Genomic DNA, 24,316 nt, shown 5'->3' on the forward strand with positions numbered 1-24,316 from the left:
AACCAATCTCTCTTTTTAGGAGTAAATAGAACATGCGATATCAGACAATTCATTTCTGAAGTTTCTATACACTCAGTACTATTTAAAAAAAAAAACAAAACTAGGTCTTAAAAAAAAAAAAACTAGGATCGAGAAAAGTAGAGCTTGAAGTCTCTCGTTGACTCACCTAACAGGCTTGGCAAAAGCTTTCTCTGACGTTCCCAGGAAGACAACCTCTTAGGTGTCCAGGTCCCAGTCACTCCACCCAACCTCCAATCCCAGTGCGGTCTGGGGGTGTTGCCTAGCTCCCCTGGGCTATCCAGATGCCACTCATTGCAGAGATTCAGAGTCATTAAATCCTGCCAGACCTGACCTGGAGACCTGGGAGGGGAAAGGCATTAGAAGAGGCACTGAACCCAGAACCTTGCATACTCCTTTCAAGGCTCAACAACACACACTGATTTAGCAAGGTTCCTCCGGTCCCTGGCTTTGATTCATGATCTCCAGGCTCCGTAATGAGGGTGTCTCCCTGGCACAATTGAAAGGGTTTTGTCTCACTTCTAATCAAGAACTTCCCACAACCTCTAAAGTTTGGAATCATCCTGGAAAACACAGGTTCATCATTTGGGGCAGACTTTCTACCTTCATAGTTGTTTCTCCTTTATCAAATCTCTCATTGGCCAGTGGAGTGAGTGACTGTGAGGTTACATCAGCTTCTAAAGCCCTATGCTTCTTCTTAAACTAACATCAACCTCTGTAGAGGCCACAAGGAGAAAGGAAACACTGAATTTACCACAAGAAAAAGAGAGAAGGAGGACTTTCCTGGTGGCCCAGAGGATAAGAATCTGCCTGCCAACACAGGGTACACAAGTTCGATCCCTGGTCCAGATAGAGTCCATATGCCTCGGGGTAACTAAGCCCATGCACCACAACTACTGAAGCCCGTGCACCTGGAGCCTATGCTCCACAACAAGAGAAGCCACAGCAATGCAAAGTCCATGCACTGCAACTAGAGAGGAGCTCCTACTCCTCACCACTAGAGAACGAAAGGCCCAAAACCAAAATTTAAAAAATAAAAAAAAAGAATTATTTTTAAAAAGAGAGAGAGAAGGAGCCTGAGTTCTTCAGAGCAGTCTCTCTTTCTTCAGATGTTTCCTTCCCCTAAACATAATGATACTTCTGTTGTCCTCATTTTTGCTACCAAGGTCCCATTCCTGATTACATTACCATGGTGAGGCCGAGACCTCAAACTTAATGTTTTCAATAGACTTAGACAAACATGCAAAACAGCGAGGCCTTCTTTATCATGTGCATGTGCAAGTGCAGGGTTCAACCCTTCCAGGGACATTTTTCCATGACACAGGATGAAGTGAAAGTTGCTCAGTCATGTCTGACTCTTTGCGACCCCATGGACTCTTCAGTCCATGGAATTCTCCAGGCCAGAACACAGGAGTGGGTAGCCTTTCCCTTCTCCAGGGGACCTTCCCAACCCAGGGATCAAACCCAGGTCTCCCGCATTGCAGGCAGATTCTTTACCAGCTGAGCCACAAGGGAAGCCCATTCAGAAAAGCACTGTTCTATCTTCTTTCTTGTGAAAACTACTGGTTACTTAAATAAAACTGTATATTATATAGAACTATCTTTTTTCCCATTCAGGAGTGAATACAAACACTATAATTCTAGGGAAATTATAGGTAAATGGGATTGCTAGGCAGATTAGGAAAAGTGACTTTAAATTAGCAGTAATTTCAGGGATGAAATAAAAGCCTGCTTTTGAGTCTCTACCTAGACTTTCTGTGAAAATAACTACACAGGATGTCCATTAAATACTTACTAACTTGATTCCCCTTGGGTTCCTAATGGTCAGAGTATTTTTTAAACAACAAATGAACTTGCCCTTCAGAGTCAAAATTAAACGTTGTACATCTACACTTTCCTTTTGGAAAGCTTTTGGTATTTTTTGACCTGACAGCTAGTAAATGCGATGATTGATGGATTGGTTGCTTTTATTACCTTCCAGACAGACTCTTATTTTAGGTGTGGTCAAAGTGAAAATATGAGGAGTAATAAGCTCACAGGAGTAGTCCTTATCCTCTAAATTAGAACAGCCTAGCAGTCATTGGAAGTGCCCAAGACTGGAATTGTTGTTGTTTTAATCTGAAAATGACAACATAGAACACAGCCAACAGGCACGCAGCATTTTATCATGGGTGATGCAGCTTTAATTGATATGTAGAAGGCATACCTGTGGAATTAGTTCTTGGACTATAAGCCAATCAGATCACTTTCAATATTTCTCAATGTTTAGTTTCATCTTATAATTAAGTAACAACGATCATTTCCTGGCAGCTAATGACTGGCTAGAGGAGTTAGAAGCTTCATTAGGTTTATAATTTATTAAATTCTAAGCTCCTCCTCTGCAGTGTTTCAAAAAGAGAAAGCAATCTCAAATTCCAAAATGATTAAAGATAACCTCCAACCATATTTCATATATATAAGTGTTCACTTGTTCATCAAAAGCCAACTTTATTATTTTCTGAGTTAAAAATACCCACAACTGTGTGTTATTATATAAGCAGGAAATAATGATGTTGATGTAAATTTGATAGAGATCTACTAAACTATGTTAACACACACATACATGCACACGCTAAAACCAAAGTAGAGTGGATAGCTCATGCTTCCTTTAAGATTCTTTTTGTGACATTTTCAAACCCTTGACTATTCATTAACTTGAGCAGTAGCATACTCTTTTATTTCTTGCCCACGTTTTATGCATTATAACTTCTGTGCACTTTTGTACCAGCACTGGTTTTATCAAATGTCATCTGCTTTTCTTTTCTGGAATCTCCTTTCCACATGCCTTGTGATAAAGGATGTTGAAGAGCTGGTTTCTGGAGCTTTCAGACTGCCTGAGTTCCAAACCCAAACTACCATGTAAATATAATTTTTGTTATTTGGGTGAAAAAGAGAGCTATAAAATTTGAAATTCTGCTGAAATACAAGCATTTCCCAACTTAAGTACAAACTGTGTTGCAAGATTTCAATGATAAGTTAGTTATCTGGATTTTAAAGAATGCAGTGTGACCTTATTGAAAGCGGTTATGATAGTCCCTAATTTGTGAGGTAAGGATTCAGTGAGTTGTTATATTACAGCTCTAAAACCACATTCCATGTGTTCCGTGTGTGTGTGTGTGTGTGTGTGTGTGTGTGTGTGTTCAGTCACTCAGTTGTGTCCAACTCTTAAGAGACCCCATGGACTATAGCCTGCCAGGCTTCTCTGTCCTTGGACTTTTCCAGGCAAGAATACTGGGGTGGGTTGTCATTTCCTCTTCCAGGGGATCTTCCTGACCCAGGGATCCAACCTGGATCTCCTGCATCTCCTGTATTGCAGGTGAATTCTTAACCAATGTCCCACCTGAGAAACTCAAGCAGCACACTAAATGCTCTGTAAATGCTGGTTTTTCATTATTATTGCCTCATGTTCTACTTGGTTCTGCTACAGGAAACAGAGCCAAGAAACTAGTGAAAGGGAAAGTTGCTCAGTTGTGTCCAACTCTTTGCAACCCCATGGGCTGTATAGTCGATGGAATCCTCCAGGCCAGAATACTGGAGTGGGTAGCCTTTCCCCTCTCCGGGGGATCTTCCCAACCCAGGGATCGAACCCACGTCTCCCACAATGCAGGTGGATTCTTTACCAGCTGAGCCACCAGGAAAGCCCGAAGATAATTAGGAGTAGCACGGATAATATCAGGGTGACTCCATGAAAGCTTAATCCCCCCAAGTAGACATTGCAGGTCAAACTTCCTAGGAATGTATATTAGTTTTGATTCACCATTCTTAAACCTGAGACTGGGAGACTTTCTAGCAATCTTAGTAATGGTCCTGCCTCATGCCAAAATCCCCAGCTAAAATGGTCATAGAAACCATCCATGTTATACTGAGTGAAGTAAGTCAGACAGAGAAGGAGAAATATCATATGACGTCTGTTATATGTAGAATCTAAAACCAAATGATGCAAAATGAACTTACTTTCAAAACAGAAAGACACAGAGATCAAATTTATGGTTGCCGGAGGGAAGGACAGAGGGAAGGGATAGTTAGAAAGCTTTGGATGGACATGTACACACTGCTGTATTTAAAATGGATAACCAACAAGGACCTACTGTATATATAACACAGGGAACTCTGCTCAATGTTATGTGGCAGCCGAGATGGAAAGGGAGTTTGAGGGAGAATGGATACATGTGTATATATGGCTGAGTCCCTTCAGAGTTCACCTGAAACTATCACAACATTGTTAACTGGCTATAAACCAGTTAAAAGCTTTATTATAAAATAAAAGCTTTATTAAAATGTGGCAAATTTTCAATAAATGTTGTGTGCGTGTGTGCTAAGTCGCTTCAGTCATGTCCAACTCTTGGCGACCCTATGGACCATAACCCTCCAGACTCCTCTGTCCACTGGATTCTCCAGGCAAAAATACTGGAGTGGGTTGCAATGCCTTTCTCTGGGTGATCTTCCCAACTCAGGGATAGAAGTTCCAAAAAAAATAAAGAAACCATCCATGTGAATACACTTATCGCTGTATCATCTCCTGTTCTCTCTACAGCCCACTGCGGTCCAGCTTTCATCCTCAGCACTCCTTTGCCACTGCTCTTGTCACGGTCACATCATTCTCTGTTTGCCGAGGTCAGTGCTTTGTGATCTTCTCATGAGATCCCTTGCAAGCAGCATTCAACACACATGATTGTCCTTTCTCGACTTCCACACCACCACACCCTACTGAGTTTTGCCTCCCTCCAACTCACTGACAGTTGCTTCTCACTTGCCGTTTCTGAGCCTTCCTCCTCTCAAGCTTGCTGTGCCTCGGGGTTTGGTCTTCACATCTTTTCTCTAGTTACAATTTCTCTGATGAGTGAATCAGGTCCTGTGACTTTACATAAATACTTTTTATATGTGGATGACTCTCAACTTTCTCTTCCCAGCTCTGACCTCTCCCCTGGACTCCAAGTTCTTATAGACTACTATCTACCCAGATATCTGATTGGCTTATCAAAAACTCTATGTTTGAGAGGACTTCCCTGGGGGTCCAGTGGCTAAGACTCCACACTCCCAATGCAGGAGGCCCAGGTTCAATACCTGGTCAGGGAACTAGATCCCATATGTTGCAACTAAGAGTTCACATGCCACAACTAAAACACCTTGAGTGCCACAACTAAGACCCCGGACAGCCAAATAAATAAATATGTTTAAAAATATGTTTGAAATAGAACTCTTGCTTCTGCTATTCCCTGGCACCCCACCCCTATCCTCCAAACCTGCTGCTTTCCACTTTTCTCCATCTTAATTCCTTCTTTTAACCTTTCATTCAGTCTCTCAGTAGGTTGCGTGTGTGTGTGCATGCTAAGTCACTTCAGTTGTGTCCAACTCTTGTAGCTTACCAAACTCCTCTGTCCATGGGATTCTCCAGGCAAGAATACTGGAGTGGGTTGCCATGCCCTCCTCCAGGGGATCTTCCCGACCCTGGGATTGAACTTGCATCTCCTGTGGCTCCTGCATTGCAGGCAGATTCTTTTACCGCTGAGCCACCAGGGAAGCCCCTCCGCAGGTTAGGTGATGCTATCTCAGAAATCTGTCTCCAAACTCAACACTTCAGCCATCTCCATGGCTACCCTCCTAGAGCAAGCTACTACCACATCCTTAGATTAGTATAACAGCGTCCTCATTGGTCTCCCTGTGCCTACACGTGCCCTTACACAGTCTAATCCTCAGAAAGGAATCTCAGTGTTATTTGAAAGGAATCAATTAAAAAATGTTTCCTGACATGTACACACTGCTATGGGCTTCTCTGGGGACTCAGCAGTAAAGACTCTTCCTGCCAATGTAGAAGATGCAGTTTGATCTCTGGGTCGGGAAGAACCCCTTGAGAAGGAAATGGCAACCCACTCCAGTATTCTTGCCTGGGAAATCCCATGGACAGAGGAGCCTGGTGGGCTACAGCTCATGGGATTGCAGAAAGTCAGACATGACTGGGCAACTAAACAACACCAAACTGCTGCATGCATGCGTGCATGCTAAGTCGCGTTAGTCGTGTCTGACTCTGTGACCCCAGGGACTGTAGCCCACCAGGCTCCACTGACTCTCCAGGCGAGAATAATGGAGTGGGTTGCCATGCCCTTCTCCAGGGCACCTTCCTGACCCAGGGACTGAATCTCCATCTCCCTCATTGCAGGTAGATTCTGTACCATCCAAGCCACTAAGAAAGCCCTAATACACTGCTATATTTATTTATTTGTTTATTTTTGACTGTGCTGAGTCTTCGTTGCTACATGTGGGTTTTCTCTAGAAATACCTTACCTATCTTATTTACCACTGCATTTCCCACACAGAGGAAATGCCTGGCTGGTGGGGGGTACTCTATAAATATCTGTAGAATGAATGAATGATTCCTGAATGTAAAAGCAGTTAGTGGGGGCAATGCTTTAGTTGTGGCACATGGGCTCAGTGGCTCCAAGGCCTGTGGAATCTTCCCAGACCAGGGATAGAACCCACGTCCCCTGCGCTGGCAGGTGGAGTCTCATCCACTGGCCTCCAGGGAAGTCTCTCAAAGAAATCAATTTGATAATATTGTTGCCCTGCATAAAATCCTCCAACGGCCTCCTGCTACACTTGCACCACAATTCAATTCCTTCCTGGACCCTAGGAGGCCCTTCACCATGTGGCCCTAGCCTACATTGTTCACGATGCTTCAGCCATGCTGGCCTTTCATTCCTTCAACAATCTAAGATTGTTCCCATCTCACGGCCCTTTGGAGAAGGCACTGGCACCCCACTCCAGTACTCTTGCCTGGAAAACCCCATGGGCGGAGGAGCCTGGTGGGCTGCAGTCCATGGTGTCGCTAAGAGTCAGATGAGACTGAGAAACTTCACTTTCACTTTTCACTTTCATGCATTGGAGAAGGAAATGGCAACCCACTCCAGTGTTCTTGCCTGGAGAATCCCAGGGATGGGGAGCCTGGTGGGCTGCCGTCTATGGGGTCGCACAGAGTCAGACACGATGAAGCGACTTAGCAGCAGCCGCAGCATCACAGCCCTTGCTCTTGAATTCTCCCCCTGCCTGGAATGCCCCACACCTCCACATGGCAGGTTCCTTCATCTTATTTAGGGTTTAGTTCAAAATTCACCTGACCTTCTCTGACCCTCGTACCTCACGGAGCCCACCAATCTCTATCGCATGACCCTGCTCTATTTTTTTCACAGCACAAATTACTCTCTGGAATTATCTTCTCCACTTATTTGTTAACTTGTCAATTATCTACGTGATCCCATGAGAATGTAAGGTCTATGAAAACAAATACCTTACCTATCTTATTTCCCATACAGAGGGAAACGCCTGCCTTTCCCTTTCACTATAGAGTGCCGGTGGGTACTCTATAAATATCTGTTAAATGAATGAATGATCTCTAAGTGTAAAAGCACTTTGCAAATTCTATATAATGACCCGCTGGAATTCAACAACCAATCCAAATAATTTAGGTATTCATCCTAAATCCTTGTTACTACCACCATCATCTACAGAATACAAACAATAGAGAACCCTACACTGGAAGGAACCTCTGCCCAGAGGACATCTCATTGGCATGACTTTAAGACCTAAAACTTAGGTTTCTTAACATATTAGAACTAACTAATTCATCTACAAGTCCCTGAAGACATGGCTATTGTGTTGATTCTTATTCTGGAGGGTCTGACTCAGGCCCCAGGTTTTAGACTGTTTTTAAGCTTTACATAAACCCCTCCTCCGCAGGCTGCTCTGCAGGAGCTCTTGATTTACCTCCTGGGACTGGTCAGGAAGCCAGAAGAAGTCTGAGAAAAACGCTAAAGAAAAAGCCAAGCCAGCAATTCCCAAAATGATGTGAGCCTAACAATAACAAACAGTATAACACGGGCAGACATGGACTATGACTGTGAGAGGTCTATAGAGTTCTGAGAAACACAATCACAGACTCATCAGCTTGGAAATAACTCATCATTTGAGCTTTTTAGACAGACTCCCAACAGTCTGAATTAAAATCCCAAAGTTCTGTGCAGACTGTGATTACGAATTCAAGAAATGATGAGACTAGGCTGATGGTGGCCACAGCACATACAAAAGATAGTATTCTGCAATGATAAGGGCAAGCTTACAATGCCTGGGAAAAAAATGAAGTTCTTATTATAAAGGAAAAGTATATAGTGAGAACAGGGGCTTTGGCGCAGACCAACCAAATTTCAAACCTCAGACCTGTCATGTACCATGTAATCTTGGAATCTAGGTGTTTCACCCCCTTCATCTGTAAAGAGGGACCAGTACTATCTCCCTATCACAGTTGCTGAGATGATCAGAGATGAAGCAGAGTCTGACATCAACTCAGCATAAGTGGAAGTTATGTTATAATTCTACCTAACTTAAACTGAAGTTATATCTCTAAATTCCAACAGTTTCTTTTTCTTTTTTTCCAACAATTTCTTAATTGCCATTTCTTAACTGCAAACACTGTTATCAGATATTTTTATGTCTCCAAGTGCAACTTGGAGGTGAGTAAAAGTGAAGTTGCTCAGTCGGGTCTGACTCTTTGAGACCCCATGGACTGTGACCCACCAGGCTCCTCCAGCCATGGAATTTTCTAGGCAAGAGTACTGGAGTGGATTGCCATTTCCTTCTCCAGGGTATCTTGCAGTGTTTAAAACAGGCAGTGGGTATGTACATTTAAGAAGGACTAGTTTAAGGAAGAACAGTTTATAGTCACCTTTTTAGTGGAAATGAAGCAACAAGGAACATGTGTGGAACTCAAACTTCAATACCAACAATTAGTGTTCAGACAAGTTGGATTACTTTTAAGGGAACAGATGATCCAGTCACTAAAGAGGCAAATTTAAAACAATCTCAACCTAGAGATGGAAAATCCCATGATCATTTTTACCACTGGAAGCACTGTTCACTTGGAGGGAGTGATTTTTCTTTCTTTGGATTTCCTAGTGTTGTGGGTTACCTGACTGAGGATTAGCCCTACTGGGGGCTACTGTTGGCCCTACTACTTCCTCATCACAACTCTCTTATGCTTTAGTCTGAAATCTACATAATGCCTTCCCTGCCCTCAAACTATAAGAAGTTGACTCCTGCACAGTTATGAAACACCCCTGAGTACACTCTGCCCCTCTGCTCCACCTCCTTCATGAACAAAATGGAAGGCTGGACTTCCCTGGTGGCCCAGTGGTTAACAACCCACCTTGCAAGACAGGGGACGTGGGTTCGATCCCCAGTCTGGGAAGATTCCACATGCCTCGGAGCAACTGAACCCATGTGCCTACCCACTAGAGGGCCTACCCACTGCACCTATGACCCAATGTAGCCAAACAAGTAAACTTAGTACAATGAAAGATCAAGGGATTTTTCTGCAGGTAAAGCAATCTGAGTGACACCCAGACTCAATTGAGCCTTCAACAAAGATTTAGTGACACCTACTCTGTCCAGTGGTCATGTATGGATGTGAGAGTTGGACTGTGAAGAAAGCTGAGCACCAAAAAATTGATGCTTTTGAACTGTGGTGTTGGAGAAGACTCTTGAGAGTCCCTTGGACCGCAAGGAGATCCACCCAGTCCATCCCAAAGGAGATCAGTCCTGGGTGTTCACTGGAAGGACTGATACCGAAGCTGAAACTCCAGTACTTTGGCTAGCTCATGCGAAGAGTTGACTCTTTGGAAAAGACCCTGATGCTGGGAGGGATTGGGGGCAGGAGGAGAAGGGGACGACAGAGGATGATGGCTGGATGGCATCACCGACTCAATGGGCATGAGTTTGAGTAAACTCCGGGAGTTGGTGATGGACAGGGAGGCCTGGTGTGCTGTGATTCATGGGGTTGCAAAGAGTTGGACACGACTGAGCAACTGAACTGAACTGAACTGAACTCTGTCCAAGCACTGTGCTAGGCTCTGAGGGGAAAAGGTGAACAAAACGAACACAGTCCTTGCTCCCAATTTGCTTAAAGTCTTTTTGCTGCTGTTCAGCTGCTAAGTCATGTCTGATTCTTCATAACACCATGGACTGCAGCAGGCCTAAGTTTACAATATCATGTGGTTGGTTGTAGGTTAAACAAGGATGAGGATTCTCACCCACTTTAGAAAGGGAAGCACAAACCCTCTAGAGAAGTAACCTGTGCCAATGTAGGAGGAGAGAGGAAGCATGTATGCTCACACACTGGAAGTGGATTGGGATGTGAAGCTGGAAAGAAGCAGCTGGTCAGGTACAAGGCTGGAGAAGAAAGCCTTGCATACCGTGTGTAAATCTTGACTTTTATCCCAAAGGCAATGTGGAATAAGTTATTCAAGAGAGGGATACCCAGAAGGAAAGGGAGAGAGGTTATCATTGTTGATAATGGGAAGATCTGTCTCAGGTCCCCCAAAGAAGAATACTCTCATGTATTTCATTTTGGCATGGCTGAATAACCAAGTGGCAAGCTATCGAAGGTTATTTGGGCTTTGTTTTTTTGAAAACAAATAATTTCTTCAGGTATTGAGTAACACCTAAAAAAAAAAAAAAAAAGAAAACAAATAATTTAAGGCCTACAGTTTTTCATGGAAATTTTAAACCATATGTTTGATAGCACTTGTGAGAGCTGGACCATAAAAAGGCAGAATGCCAAAAAACTGATGCCTTCAAACTACGGTGCTGGAGAAGACTCCTGAAAGTCCCTTGGACAGCAAAGAGATCAAACCAGTCAATCTTAAGGGAGATCAACCCTGAATATTCACTGAAGCTGAAGCTTCAGTATTTTGGTCATCTGAGGTGAACAGATGACTCATTGGAAAAGTCCTTGATGCTGGGAAAGATGGAGGACCAAAGGAAAAGAGGATGAGATGACTGGACGGCATCGCCACTGCAATGAACATGAACTAGGGCAAACTCCAGGAGGCCAGGTGTGCTGCAGTCTATGGGGTCGCAAAGACTAGGACATGACTGGGTGATTGAACAACAACAACAAATGAGAACTTACTGTGGGGTGAACTTACTGAACCTGTAACCTTACCACCACTAGAGTCTGCAAATTATTGTGGCTTCCTGGGAAGGCAAGGATTTGGCTTATCATCTCATTTAATACAGGAACTGTATCCCAGAGTCACTGAATGAACTAGAAAGGTGACATGAAAATATTTCTGCTCTCCCTACACAATGCAAGAATGCCTGAATTATTGAGCAAGGTTTCCATATCAGCTTTGGTCAAGAGAACCTTTCCACTTCCAACAATGATGAGTTATGTAATATCACTGTACCGAGGCTAATGTGGAGACAATATTATAATGGGAGAAATTATAATCCTATACTATTATTGCTTTTAACTCAGAAAACAAATCCCTTACAGACTAGTTCAACATTTTTTTTTTTTTTGCAAATATACCAACTCTTACCTGGCTTTAATTTAAACAATCTTTCCAACATTCAATATTATTATTAAATCCAGAAAGGATGTGAGGCAGTTCTGAGACATGCAACAAATATACTTTATTCCATATTAGTTCAGATGTGCTTTTTAACACACTGATTCATGTCAAACACTTGGTTCACATTTCTGTCTAGCTTCTTCAAGCCCAGGCCAACTTAAGAAACACCCTCTAGAAAAATGTGCCAGAGAAGGGACCCAGGACACCACATTTTAACAGGGAGTGGTAATGGCCCCTGCTGGGAATTCTCATGCCCCACATCCACTCTTGGAAACCTGAACAACAAAACAGACTCAAGGCTTTCCCGAAGTTACTCAGGCTGGAGCGAACGTGGCTCATGCTTAATCTCCTGGGAAACCCAGAAACTTCCCAAGAATGAAGTTATGGCAACAAAGCGGGCAGCCGAGTGAACCCTGGGGCTGTAATATCCTTTCTTTTGCAGACAACAGCGCTTCAGTGTCAAAGCCACAAGACCAAGGGCTGGCACAGCATCCAGAAGAAAGCCTCTCTCGGGGACCCTCGGAAACACATCACAGATGGGCGGGCCTGGACGAGAGGGCAGAAGCCCGCTGAGACCTCGAATGCAGAGCACTGTCTGCAATGGCTTATCCTTCTGGCAGTCTCATGAGACGTGAAAGGGATAAGTGAAGGTTTTATAATACTTTTATTTATGTATTAAAACTACCAGGTAACTCTTTTAGAATATCCATTTCCCTCCTACATAAATGTGTATTTTTAAAATATTTGATTAGGGAAAACAGAAATTAGCTACCTTGGAACTCCATGTACATGAATTACAAATATTAGCAGTCTGGGAATGAAAAGCAAAACAAAACTAAATAAGAGTTCCTCTCAGAACTGGACCTAAGCTTTCTCCACCCTAGAAAGAAAATGCAGACTCTTTAGAGAAAGTACATCTGAGCATCCAGGGAAATTATATGCTCCCTTCCCGCCCATCCCCACCCCCAAAGTTCTCTTATTTCAAATTCCAGGGGTGTTCTCTCAGTTTCACACTCCCAGCTCACAGGGCCGAAAAACACTTTCTGTTTCATGCAAATCTGAAGCGAGATAGGAAAGAATGCAAAAAAAGAGAAAAAAAAAAGATTTTAAAGCATAATTTAAAAGACCACAGTTCTGTGTCTTGTTTGTCAGTTACAGGAAAAAAAAGGTCTTTATTTTTAAAATGTTCAACTGGATAATTTTTTAAATATCACCGTTCTTAAAAGAAACATTTGTGTCCGTTGGATGAGAAAATGTAAAATGTTCTTGCTAAGTCCTTGAAAAGGTCCAGGTCATCATTTGGACTACATCGTATATGAGGAATTCTAAGCAGGAAGGACCCCAACGCTTTCCTTCCCCCTCCCTCCCCAATAAGCTCTGTAGCGAGGAGTTAAGCTTTATAAACTGCTAAGTGACCAGACAGACAGACTGGCTCTGCAAGGTAATGTTTCCAGTTTGACTCATGCTTATGGTCTTTGACCTTAACAGTCATTTGTGGTCCAAGTACCATCAGACATTCTGAAGGATGGTGTACTCAGTGATAAGCTTAGACATTCAGACTCGGGTTGACTTCTTGCCTTGCTGTCTGCAAACGTGGGAAAGCTGGAGATACGTGCTGTAGAAAAGGAAGGAAGGAAGAGGAAAGAGAAAGTAGAGAAGTAACCAAAATATATTTCTTGAAGACCAAGTATCACAAACTTGAGTCATTAAAGAAGTTAAAAGCAGAAAATACATCTTATATGGCACTTTCTGCTAAAATAAACAAATAGAGCACTAAGAGAGTAAACAAAGGCAAACTGTAAATCAAAACCCTCTGCCTAATGCATTCCCCAGGTTTCTTTCAGACAGCAAATGCCAGTGAGAAACGGGTATTCAGGAACCCAGACACCACAGAGGTGAGTCATTTTCATTAGAGAGATAAGATCACCTGGCCCTCTTCAGTAGCTTTAATAGCTGAAGGCCCTCCATCTGACTCTGATTCTCAAAACCATAAACTAAGAAGGGAAAACTCCTCTGCTTTTAGCCATCATTACCCACAATTTAAGCAAAGATAGCATTTGCTCAGTTGCTAAGTCATATCTCACTCGGGGACCCCATGGACCGTGGCCTGCCAGGCTCCTCTGTCCATGGGATTTCCCAGGCAAGGATACTGGAGTGGGTTGCCATTTCCTCCTCCAGGGGATCTTCCTGACCCATGGATTGAACCCCAGTCTCTTGCGTCTCCTGCATTGGCAGGCGTAATCTTTACCACTGCACCACCTAGGAAGACCAAAGACAGCACAGGGAATTATAAAAATATTCAGAGCCATCAATAAGATTCACCAGCACATGCATTCTTTGCTGGCAGACTCAATTCTCCACAGCTTCCTTGCCTCCACCAAGGGAAAAATATGCCTTCCAGGTCCCATCTTTTGGTTCCTTTGCAAACACTCTGGAATATAATTTCTATTTGCTTAGGGTTCTGGAGAGCTAGAGAAGCTTTATCTGCTTGTGGGAAAGGGAATTAGCTGAACACCTAACGGAAACTTTGGTAGGAGGACTACGGTGAATGGTTAAATATTTACAACATAAGAACCAGTTCATCTGAAAACAAATGTACAAGTGCTTGGCTTCATTCCTCGTCTCAGGAATCAAGAATGTTCCCTTGCTGAGAGCCTGCCATTTTGTTGGCATTCAAGTAAGAATCAACTTCAGGAAAAGAGGGTGGGAGTGAGTACAGGAACAACAGTCTTGCAAAGCGTTATTGTACTAGCTGAGTTCATAGTGATGTAACTACCCTTTAAATGACAAATTCCTAAAGAAGAAAGGTCCAGGAAAAACCATGGATAATTTTGACATTAAGTACCGGAGTACCCCCATGAAAACTCATTAGTCTACTCATCTAAATGTCCCTAACCAAATAGGATACAAAGAATGTAAGAAGATCTAAATTAGATCTAAACAAAATACTGAAACTATATTCTTTAGGCATCTGAAACCTGTATCCCATCTAGGGTGGAAGGAAAAAGAAATAACAGGGGGAAGAAAATAAAGTTTCACTCAAACGACCCTACAAATAAATAAACAACCCCCAAGACTCAACATCCCGTCAGCTTTGGCGCAAAGGTGGTAGTTTGGGGGATTAGGAAAGTGTGCAAAATGCTTCTTATTAGAGATCCTTCTTTCTATTGTTGGTGGTTTGTCTCATTCAGTATAAGTAAGTTGAACTCTGAACTGAGATTTCGGGAGCATCAGTCAGACATCCTCAGGTATCTTGCCTGCAACAGCTCACGTGAACTGGCATCTGCAGCTCCTAACTTACTGGTGACAGATGTAGGCCAAGTGTGAGGCTCTCCCGGGGTGCTAAGACCCTGCCCTTGATTGACAGGAGGCTTAAAACAAACAAGCATGGCAATAGGAGGCTCTTGGAGATGCAAAATTGAATTGTTTAGTCGCTGACTGTTTTTGTGACCCCATAGACTCTAGCCTGCCACGCTTCTCTGTCCATACTGGAGTGGGTTGCCATTTCCTGCTGGGTTTTCCCGACCCGGGGATTGAACATGCATCTCCTGGACTAGCAGGTGAATTCTTTACCGCTGAGCCACCAGGGAAGCCCAAAAACCAAAGGAGAAAGTCACCAAAATCCCACTGACATCACCTTTACTTTTCTGGGCTTTCTCCATCAAAAGAGACTACCTGGTAATTTGCATTCCCTTTCAAGGGCTGAATGCTTAAGGATTCTCCTTGGGGTCACCCTAATCCCTTCACACCACATAATGGTGCAGATAAGGTGTTATGTGCTGGCAGAATCTTAGCTAAGAGGGCTGAGGATTGACCCAGGGAAGAGTGATCCTTCATTTAATCATCTGTTGTGGGACAGAAGTAACTGCTGAATGATTTCAAAGATTCATTAAAGATGGGGACGTGCCTCCAGGTTATGATGAAGGACAGAGAGTTATGTGGTTCCTTAGCCTGGTGACCCCACACTCCCACCTTCTCACTGCTTCTGATGCTGAGCATCTCCAAAGAGTCTTCTGTCCTTTCAGTCCTGCCTCCTTCTCCGCTTGCATCTATTAACCCCCTGCAGGCAGGCTTTGGAGTTCATGTTGCTCAAACTGCTCTCTGTCAAGTGACAAACCCAGCTGCCTCTCCTCAGAGTCCCCCACCGCCTTCAAATGTGGGCACTGCTAACCACTTCCGCCCCTTCAACTTTCTCCCTTGCCTTCCAAAACAGCTTGTTCTCATTACTTCTCCTTGTGGCCTCCAAATCCCAAGGTACACGGCTCTCCTCTCTCCACTGCTTCTGCTCCCTTCTGTAGGATCTCATCATTCTCATCTGTAATGATCACCTTTCTGTAGATAATTCCCAAATCTATATACATTGCTTCAGACTCTTTCTCCGGCTTTGTCCCAATTGCTTACTGGACATTTTCACAAGTAGAGCCTTACACCAGCTCAAGAGCAAAGTCATCATCTATATCCAAATGAAAAAGCCCCAGATCCCCCTCCTGAGTAGCCTATTAGTTGCTCAGTCATGTCTAGCTCTTTGTGACCCCATGGACTATACAGTTCACAGAATTCTCCAGGCTGGAATACTGGAGTGGGTAACCTTTCCCTTTTCCAGCTATTATACCTTAGAGAACTAAACTCTTTGATAAAGCAAACAAAAGACCCCAGATGGTTAAATTCCATTTCTGTAATGCAGTGAGGTAGTCAAACATATTAGCACAGGTCTGTAAGGATGAAGTCTGAAAAATCTGACTATGGTCAAAGGTAAATTTCCTTAGATAGCAAGAATTTTCTTTAATCCTTTTATCAATGTATTATTCTGACAAAGCATCCTCGCAATGTCACCAACTTGGACAGAAAAACATTCAGTTAAAATAGTTAAATATCATAAAAACACCAACATGGGCTATTATTTGAAGCAAACAAATTATTTAGGGAAAAATAGTAAAATTCGCTCCACTAGGTCAGCTCTGTAAACCAGCTCATCCATTGTGAACCTCACACTGTGTTCTGCTCAGTTCTCGATGTCTCGTATGCCCTCTTACTCATTCCATAAATTCTATGAGGTGGGCACTAGCCTTCCCTTCCCTTCACAGATGATGACACTGAGGCATTTTGGTCAAGGTCTAGTACAAAGCAGAGCTAGGTCTCAAACACCGTCAACTGGCTGCAGCATCTGTGCCCTTACCCACTAGTTGTATTTATTTAGATAAAACAAAAACTGCTCTGATTCAACTGTGAAGGTGATTTTTAAAAACACATTCACCTAGCTTTTACTTCCTGAGATTTCCTACCAGTTCATATTGTTTCTATTACCTATTTAACTTTACTATGGGTTGTAGGTTAATTTCTGCATTGCGTGCATGCAAAGTCACCTCAGTCGTGTCTGACTCTTTATGATCCTATGGGCTCTAGCCCACCAGACTCCTATGTCCATGGGATTCTCCAGGCAAGAATACTGGAGTGGGTTGCCTTGCCATCCTCTAGGGGATCTTCCTGATCCAGAGATTGAGCCTCTTATGTCTCTTATATCTCTTGCATTGGCAGGTGGGTTCTTTACCACTAGCACCACCTGGGAAGCCCCAATTTCTGCATTAGGGAAATCCAGTTGGTAGGCAATTGGTGACTACAGATGGTGACGGCAGCCAAGAAATTAAAAGACACTTACTCCTTGGAAGAAAAGCTATGATGAACCTAGACAGCATATTAAAAAGCAAAAACATTACTTTGCCAACAAAGGTCTGTCTAGTCAAAGCTGTGGTTTTTCCAGTAGTCATGTATGAATGTGAGAGTTGGACTATAAAGAAAGCTGAGCACCAAAGAATTGATGCTTTTGAACTGTGGTGTTGGAGAAGACTTTTGAGAGCCCTTTGGACTGCAAGGAGATCCAACCAGTCCATCCTAAAGAAAATCAGTCCTGAATATTCATTGGAAGGACTGATGCTGAAGCTGAAGCTCTATACTTTGGCCACCTGATGCGAAGAACTGACTCGTTGGAAAAGACCCTGATGCTGGGAAAAATTGAAGGTGGGAGGAGAAGGGGACAACAGAGAATGAAATGGTTGGATGGCATACCAACTAGATGGACATGAGTTTGAGCAAGCTCTGGGAGTTGGTGATGGACAGGGATACCTGGAGTGCTGCAGTCCATAGGGTTGCAAAGAGCTGGACATGACTGGGTTACTGAACCGAACTGAACTGAATTGGTAGGCAAAGAAAGCAGATGATTGTTTTTTAAAACAGGATTTATGATCCAGGAAGCAGGAAATGCAGGAGGGTTGATCCTTTCAGAATTCCAAGCCAGAATATTAGACTCATAAACTCTCACAGCCCCATGGGATGCCCAGGTTCCTTTTAGAACAAGCCACCAAGCCGCTGTTTAACCCTGACTCAAGGCCTCTTCTATTTTCAAACAACTCTAATTATTGGAAAAGTCTTCTTAAGGTCAAACCTGATATCCACCTCCCTGTAGCTCCTGTCCATGGGTCCTTATTCTGCCCTCTGAAGTCTAATCCTGCTTTTGCACAGTAATCCTTGATGTATTAAAGGGAGGAACCACCCCTTTGAGTTTTGTCTATTTTAAGATAAATATGCCCAGCTGTGATGAAGTTGGAGCGTTAGATTAGCATGAGGTTCACAAAGTGAAGGCTTTATCTTTCTCACTTGATGCAACCATTCACATTTTATTATCTTCTACTAGTTTTTATTCCAAGCCACATCATGTGGCTCATGGGATCTCAGTTCCCCAACCAGGGAATGGAAACCAGGTCCCAGCAGTGAAAGTCCTGAGTCCTAACCACTGGATCGCCAGGGAATTCTCACTACTCACATCTCACAGATATTTGAGACTGAGGGACCAGACAGTTCTTTGAATCTACTGCCTGATCAAAACTTCAAATCCCAGCAAATCCTGCATTTTACGGATTCAACTTAGTTCAGGCTATATCTATCCAATATCTTTCAATTGACTGCATAATGATTGGAAGAAGAAGGTTTGACCATGAACACCTTTCCTTGGTCAAGGATCCTCCATGCCAGGGTGCCTCCCCGTGGTCCCTTCCCTTCGCTCCTTCACATGGCGCCACCAATGGGTTCGTGCTCAATCCCCTCTAAAATTCTTAGCTGTAAAACAGCCTCGAAGCAGCAGGATGATGATTTATTTTCAACTTCAAGCAGGATTTGTAAACACCATGATAAACGAGGAGAGGCCCCAAAGCCGCATTCCTCTAGTGGGTCCTCTTAAATGAAAACACACTGCGTTTCAGCATCACTTGGCATAAATCATTTGTTTCAAAGCAGGACTGAACTTCCCCAGCATTCCTGTTGATTACCTTTCTCATCTGAAGCCCTGAAGAGCACATATCAGTTGAAATTACAGGTAACTGACCTATACCTGTGTCCTAGAAGACTGGACAGCATAGATTTTAAATTCATTAACTACACTTTTGGTTGAAAGTTGTACTTGCAATATGCACTAAGTAAAGGAAATTTTTTTAGGAAACAGAAGAGTTTAGACATGTCTTCAAATGTGCTTGACCTTCCTGTGGTCTCGATCTTTTCTCCCTTAATGGAACGCTCATTCCCCACTTTGTTCCCTTTCTCAGCCAGTTTTCTCTTGAGCACCCTGATGAGGTCAGTTCATCTCAGGGCCAACAGGCATCCCTCTAGGGATGACACAGAGATGAACTCAATCTTTTCTGGAGAAGGGGAGGGATTGGCAGGGGTCAACTGCAGAAAAACCATCTGGATCCACTCACAACCCCACTTCTGAAGGCCCCCAGCTCAGGACACAACCCACCCATGAGCTTCCTAAACCCCGGACCAGCATCTGCAAACAGAACTTGGCTTGCGGCAAGTTTCAGTTGGCCTCCACTGTGTTAGTATACACGGTGCTTTCAGTTTGAACACTTAATCATCATTTGGGATCTTTCACATAAAAATCCAGATTTCTGGCAACACTGGGTCTGCATTCCTTCATAATAATAAGCCGTCAGAGTTGAGCACCCACTACTCCCCCTAGAGAGTGCATACTTGCCCTGATCCTCACCATTTCCCACTGTGTTCTCAGGAAAAGGGCACTTTACATTTTGTACTGGCCCACTTCATTCATTTGTGTTTCTTCCCTGTTTGGTTCTAGAGCCATTTAAGTTTGCAAGCCTGGTAGATATTCTGTCAAAGACTATCAAACCTGCTTTCCTATCAGTAAAATACTGAGGTTGGCCTTCCACCTCCAAGATTATATAATTCAGTGGCTTGCTGAGCAAAAGTACTATCATGTTGTTCTTGATCCCACTTCCTCAATGTATGGAGTAGGACACAGCATGACCAATGACAGCTGTGACTGAATGACCATCTCCTCCAGCACTTCTCTCAGATATGGCCTTTCCCTGAACCTCGGTGTGGCCCTCTCTTCCTCGCCATCATAACAAGAGGAAGTTGAAGATGAAGTTCAGGTTTGAATGGTGACTTCCATCCAAGTCCTAGCTGATTATTCTAACTTCCATGCCAGCTTGCCCATCTGCAGTATGTTCCCTGGACCTTCTAAGGGCTTTTTAGAAGGAGACATTAGTGAAACAGAGAAAACATTTCTCATGTATTATTGCTGCATGAGAACTTGCAAGGTCACTGAAATAATAATAATAATTATGAAATAATAACAGCTGAAATAATAACAGCTGGTGGTAAACGCTTTATGTGAGATATGCACAAGTGTTCATAAAGCATAAAACAGCATTAAATAACTCCTTTCCTTGGCAAAGAGGATGGTCAGTGGTTATTCAGGCTAGAAAGTTGAGGACTTGGAGATTCAACTTTCTCACAATGAGAGCCACACAAGAAGGAATGAGTTGACTTGTCAAGTACTGACTTCCCTGACCCTTAAACTATGCAACGAGAGGCTGGATAAGCCTCTGTCCTGTAGGAATGTCTTGCATTGTATGCCGTGGTGGGGTGGGGGCTGGGGTAGTGTGTGGGAGTCCCCTCCAACCCCACATGCTGGCAGTTTTCCCTCTGGGTGTGTGTTTTTCCTTTTTCTTTCCTACAACTTAGAAGCCCACTGACTTAGTTTACACACCTCACTAGATGCTAGGATGATTGATATTACATGCAATAGGCTCAAACTTGGTCAGTTATCCAACAATGTTTGTTTTAAGAAGAACCTAAATTTATAACTTTGTACTTTTCAGAGTCTTTGTGACAAGGGACTAAATCTTGCATGAAATAAATGACCTTACCACACTGAATTATTTTTCAGTATAGAAAATTTAATAATAACAGCAACTGGTATAAAATGTGAAGCCCACTAAAGCAAAAAGAAGACATTTTAAAGCCTGACTCCAAACCCGTTAGAGGCTATTCCCAGGTGGTGCACGGCAGAGAATCTGCATGCCAGTGCAAGAGATGCTAGAGGCAGATTTGATCCCTGGGTTGGGAAGATCCCCTGGAGAAGGAAATGGCAACCCACTCCAGTATTCTTGCCCGAGAAATCCCATGGACAGCAGAGCCTGGTGGGCTATAATATAGTCCATGGCTTCCCTGGTGGCTCAGAAGTTAAAGCGTCTGCCTGCATCTGGCTGCAATGCAGGAGACCTGGGTTTGATTCCTGGGTCGGGAAGATCCCCTGGAGAAGGAAATGGCAACCCACTCCAGTATTCTTGCCTGGAGAATCCCGTGGACGGAGGAGCCTGGTGGACTACAGTCCATGGGGTAGCAAACAGTTGGACACGACTGAGCAACTGAGTATACAACACACACACAGAAGTTGCTCTTGGGCAAAATGCAATTAAATTGTTCCAAAAATATTCCAGGAAGAGGATGTATCTTATTTAACATGTGTCTGGTTCAGCCTGTATTGTACAAACACATTTTCACGGCCGAGTATCTATAGACACTGGGTAAAGAAAGTAATCATTCCTTCGGGTATTCTCTTGAAACTCCAGAAGGTGGGAGCAGCAGAGACACTGGAAGGAAATCCTCCTTCTTCAGGTGGAGCAAGAGGCCGGGCACGTTTGTATATCTGCTGTAGAGTTCCTGGTATGCCGTGCCCGCTAAGTAAACATTAAAGAACTGCTCTCCACCCAGCTTAATGGGAACCGAAGGGCATTATGACCTTAAGCAGTGCTTATCAATGGAAAGCAAACAGAAAAACACGAAGCAGGTTGCCCTACGCAGAGCCAGGTCTCCTAGGCAAAAACTGGGGGTCTCGGTCCTTTGGAAAGGCCAACATGCCCTTTTAGCGCTCACAATATATTTCCAGGGATGATTTAATGTTACCTCACTTCTTCTCTCTTTTGCTAAATTGACTCACAGAAGAGGTCCTTCCCTTTTGCCCCTTCACCTCTGCCATCATTCTTAGGAAAAAAACTAGCATTCCCGATAAGAAATAATCCAAACAACAAGATCGTTTGAATTCCTCTGAAACCAATTCATCATGTAGTGTTAAAAAATAAATCCTTCCCACTCTCCAAGTAAAATAATCAGGACAGAAACAGACTCAGAGAGAGAGAGAGAGAGGCAACAAAGTTAATTGGAATTAGGGAGTTGAGGCCAGGAAGGACTTCAAAAATCACCTTGAATTTCTGGATACAGATAGCAGTGGCTGCACAGCAATGTAAACATGCTTAGCAACAATAAATTGTTCTCTTAAAAATGGTTCAAATGACCAATTTTATGTTCTCTATATATCTCAGCCTGTTTGGACTGCTATAACCAAATACCATAGATTTGATGGTTTATAAACAAGAGAAATTTATTTCTCACAGCCTGGAGGTCAGGAAGTCCAAGATGAAGGCACCAGTGGATTCTGTGTCTGATGGGAACTCACTTCCTGTATCACAGATGGCTGTAATCTCACACGGCAGAAGGGCTGAGAGAACTCTCTGGGGTTTCTTTTATAAGGGCACTAATCCCATTCTTGAGGGCTTCACTCTCATGACCTTCTCACCTCCAAAGGCCCCACCTCCTAATACCATCACATTGAGGATTAGATTTCAAAATATTAATTTTGGAGGGGCACATATTCAGTCTATGTCAGGATACTTTACCATGATTTCTTTTTCACATTTTTGTTTTATTTTTATCTTTATTACTATGTTCTGTCTTCTTTGGGTTAAGGCTTTTTTTTTTTTTTTTTTTGGCTGTCCAGCAGGTGGGATCTTAATTCCCAGCGTAAAGATGGAACCTGAGCTCTCTGAATTGGGAGCACGATTCTTAACCACTGGACCATCTGGGAAGTCCCAACCATGATTTTTTTAATGGGGAAAAACTCACCCTCAGGCAAGTCCTTCTCCCATCTCCATCCATGGTGGAGGACAAACTGGTTGAGGTGGTGAAACCTCTTAGCAAGAGCTACCTGTTTGATCTGAACAACAGCTACTGAACCTGGTGGGGAGCAACACCTCACATCACCAGTCAACAGAATTTTAGCCCCACCTCAGCTAGGTTTGGAGTAGGCTTGTCTGCTCATGAGAAGTGGCTCACAGCCTCCCTAACTCACCGTACAACCTGGCTCTCTCAGTCAACAAAGAGGGAGGTCATCTTGAGATGTGGCTTGGAGAGGAGTAGACCTGGATCCCTCTGCAGGGACCCCAAGAGCATTTTATTTTTTAATATATGGAATTTTCCAGGCAAGAATACCGAGTGGATTGACATTTCCTTCTCCAGGGGATCTTCCTGACCCAGGGATTAAACCCAGGTCTCCAGCATTGCAGGCAGACTCTTTACCATCTGAGCCACCAGGGGAACCCTAATAGGGGTTAATTAAATTAATTAAAAGTTAATTAATTTATTTGGTTGTGCTGAGTCTTAGTCACTGGACCACCAGGGAAGTCCCTACCAAGAGCATTTTAAAATAAAACCCCAGGTTACAGAGGATAACATGGTAACATCAAAGATGGGTTGGAGTGGGGGTGGATCCCTCTGGAAAAAAACACATGTACAAAACAAGAGTCACTGTTAGAGTGTATCAAGATATATGGCTATTTGAGAAATATATGAAAATAGGGGGTGCAGTTATTTCTGCAAATAAGGATGTTTAATCTCCAAATTTCACATTAATACATATAATACTAACCAGTCTCATTCTCTGTTTTTTGATACTTCAATTTCCTCATCTTCAAAGCAGAAAAACCCTCAGAACTCACTGTCACCTCTTCAGAAAGCCAAAATTACCGAAAGTAAATACCTGAGGAATTGCTACACAAAAACAACCTTTCCACAAAACGCTGTAACCTAACTCATACCTTGATGGTCCATTACTCAATGAGAGCAGAAAAATAAACATTGTCTGAAGTGAGGGTGGTTTTCTTTGGCTAGACAACCACCATATGGCAGCTATTTTCTGTCCCCATTTTACAATAACGAAAGACTGCACTGGCTTATTTGCTTTGGTTTGACAGATGATGGTCAAGTGTAGCATTGAGATTATACCCTCAGTGCCCTGTGTGAAAGAAAACAACGCACCATCAATTTTCCTTGCAGAAAATCCTTCTCCTTCCTTCTCTGGGGGATTCTTCAAAGCCCTTTGCCCTCTGCCCTCTAAAAGATAAATAAAAATAAAGCCAAATGGGTACCAGGTGGCAAAAGTTGCCTGAAACAAGTTTGAGAATCTAAACTCAAGGCTAGTAAGATGTTCACAGCTCAGTACAAACCACTGAAAAAAAAAAAAGAATTAATGCTGTCTCTTTTGTTGTTAACGTCAGACTCTTGAATGGTGTAGGTATATGAACATTCTAGACTCAGCCTATTTAGTTAAGCGTTAGAAAGTCATAGATGGACATAAAGACTCACTTGCCTGCTAACACTGTTCCTGCCATTTATTCCAATCCTGATGAGGATACTTGCAAGGAAAGGAAGAGTTTACAACACTATCT

At 43.1% G+C, this 24,316-nt stretch overlaps 2 protein-coding genes across 2 annotated transcripts in view; both read right to left on the minus strand.

The window, feature by feature from the left end:
- Nucleotides 1–24,316, minus strand: part of SEPTIN11 (septin 11) — a 445,529-nt gene that overhangs the window by 341,789 nt on the left and 79,424 nt on the right. The gene's annotated exons all lie outside the window — the stretch shown is intronic.
- SHROOM3 (shroom family member 3) overlaps nucleotides 1–24,316 on the minus strand; it is a 172,706-nt gene that overhangs the window by 124,428 nt on the left and 23,962 nt on the right. The gene's annotated exons all lie outside the window — the stretch shown is intronic.

This window comes from Muntiacus reevesi, chromosome 22 (assembly GCF_963930625.1).
Source record: "Muntiacus reevesi chromosome 22, mMunRee1.1, whole genome shotgun sequence".
Classification (NCBI taxonomy): domain Eukaryota; kingdom Metazoa; phylum Chordata; class Mammalia; order Artiodactyla; family Cervidae; genus Muntiacus; species Muntiacus reevesi.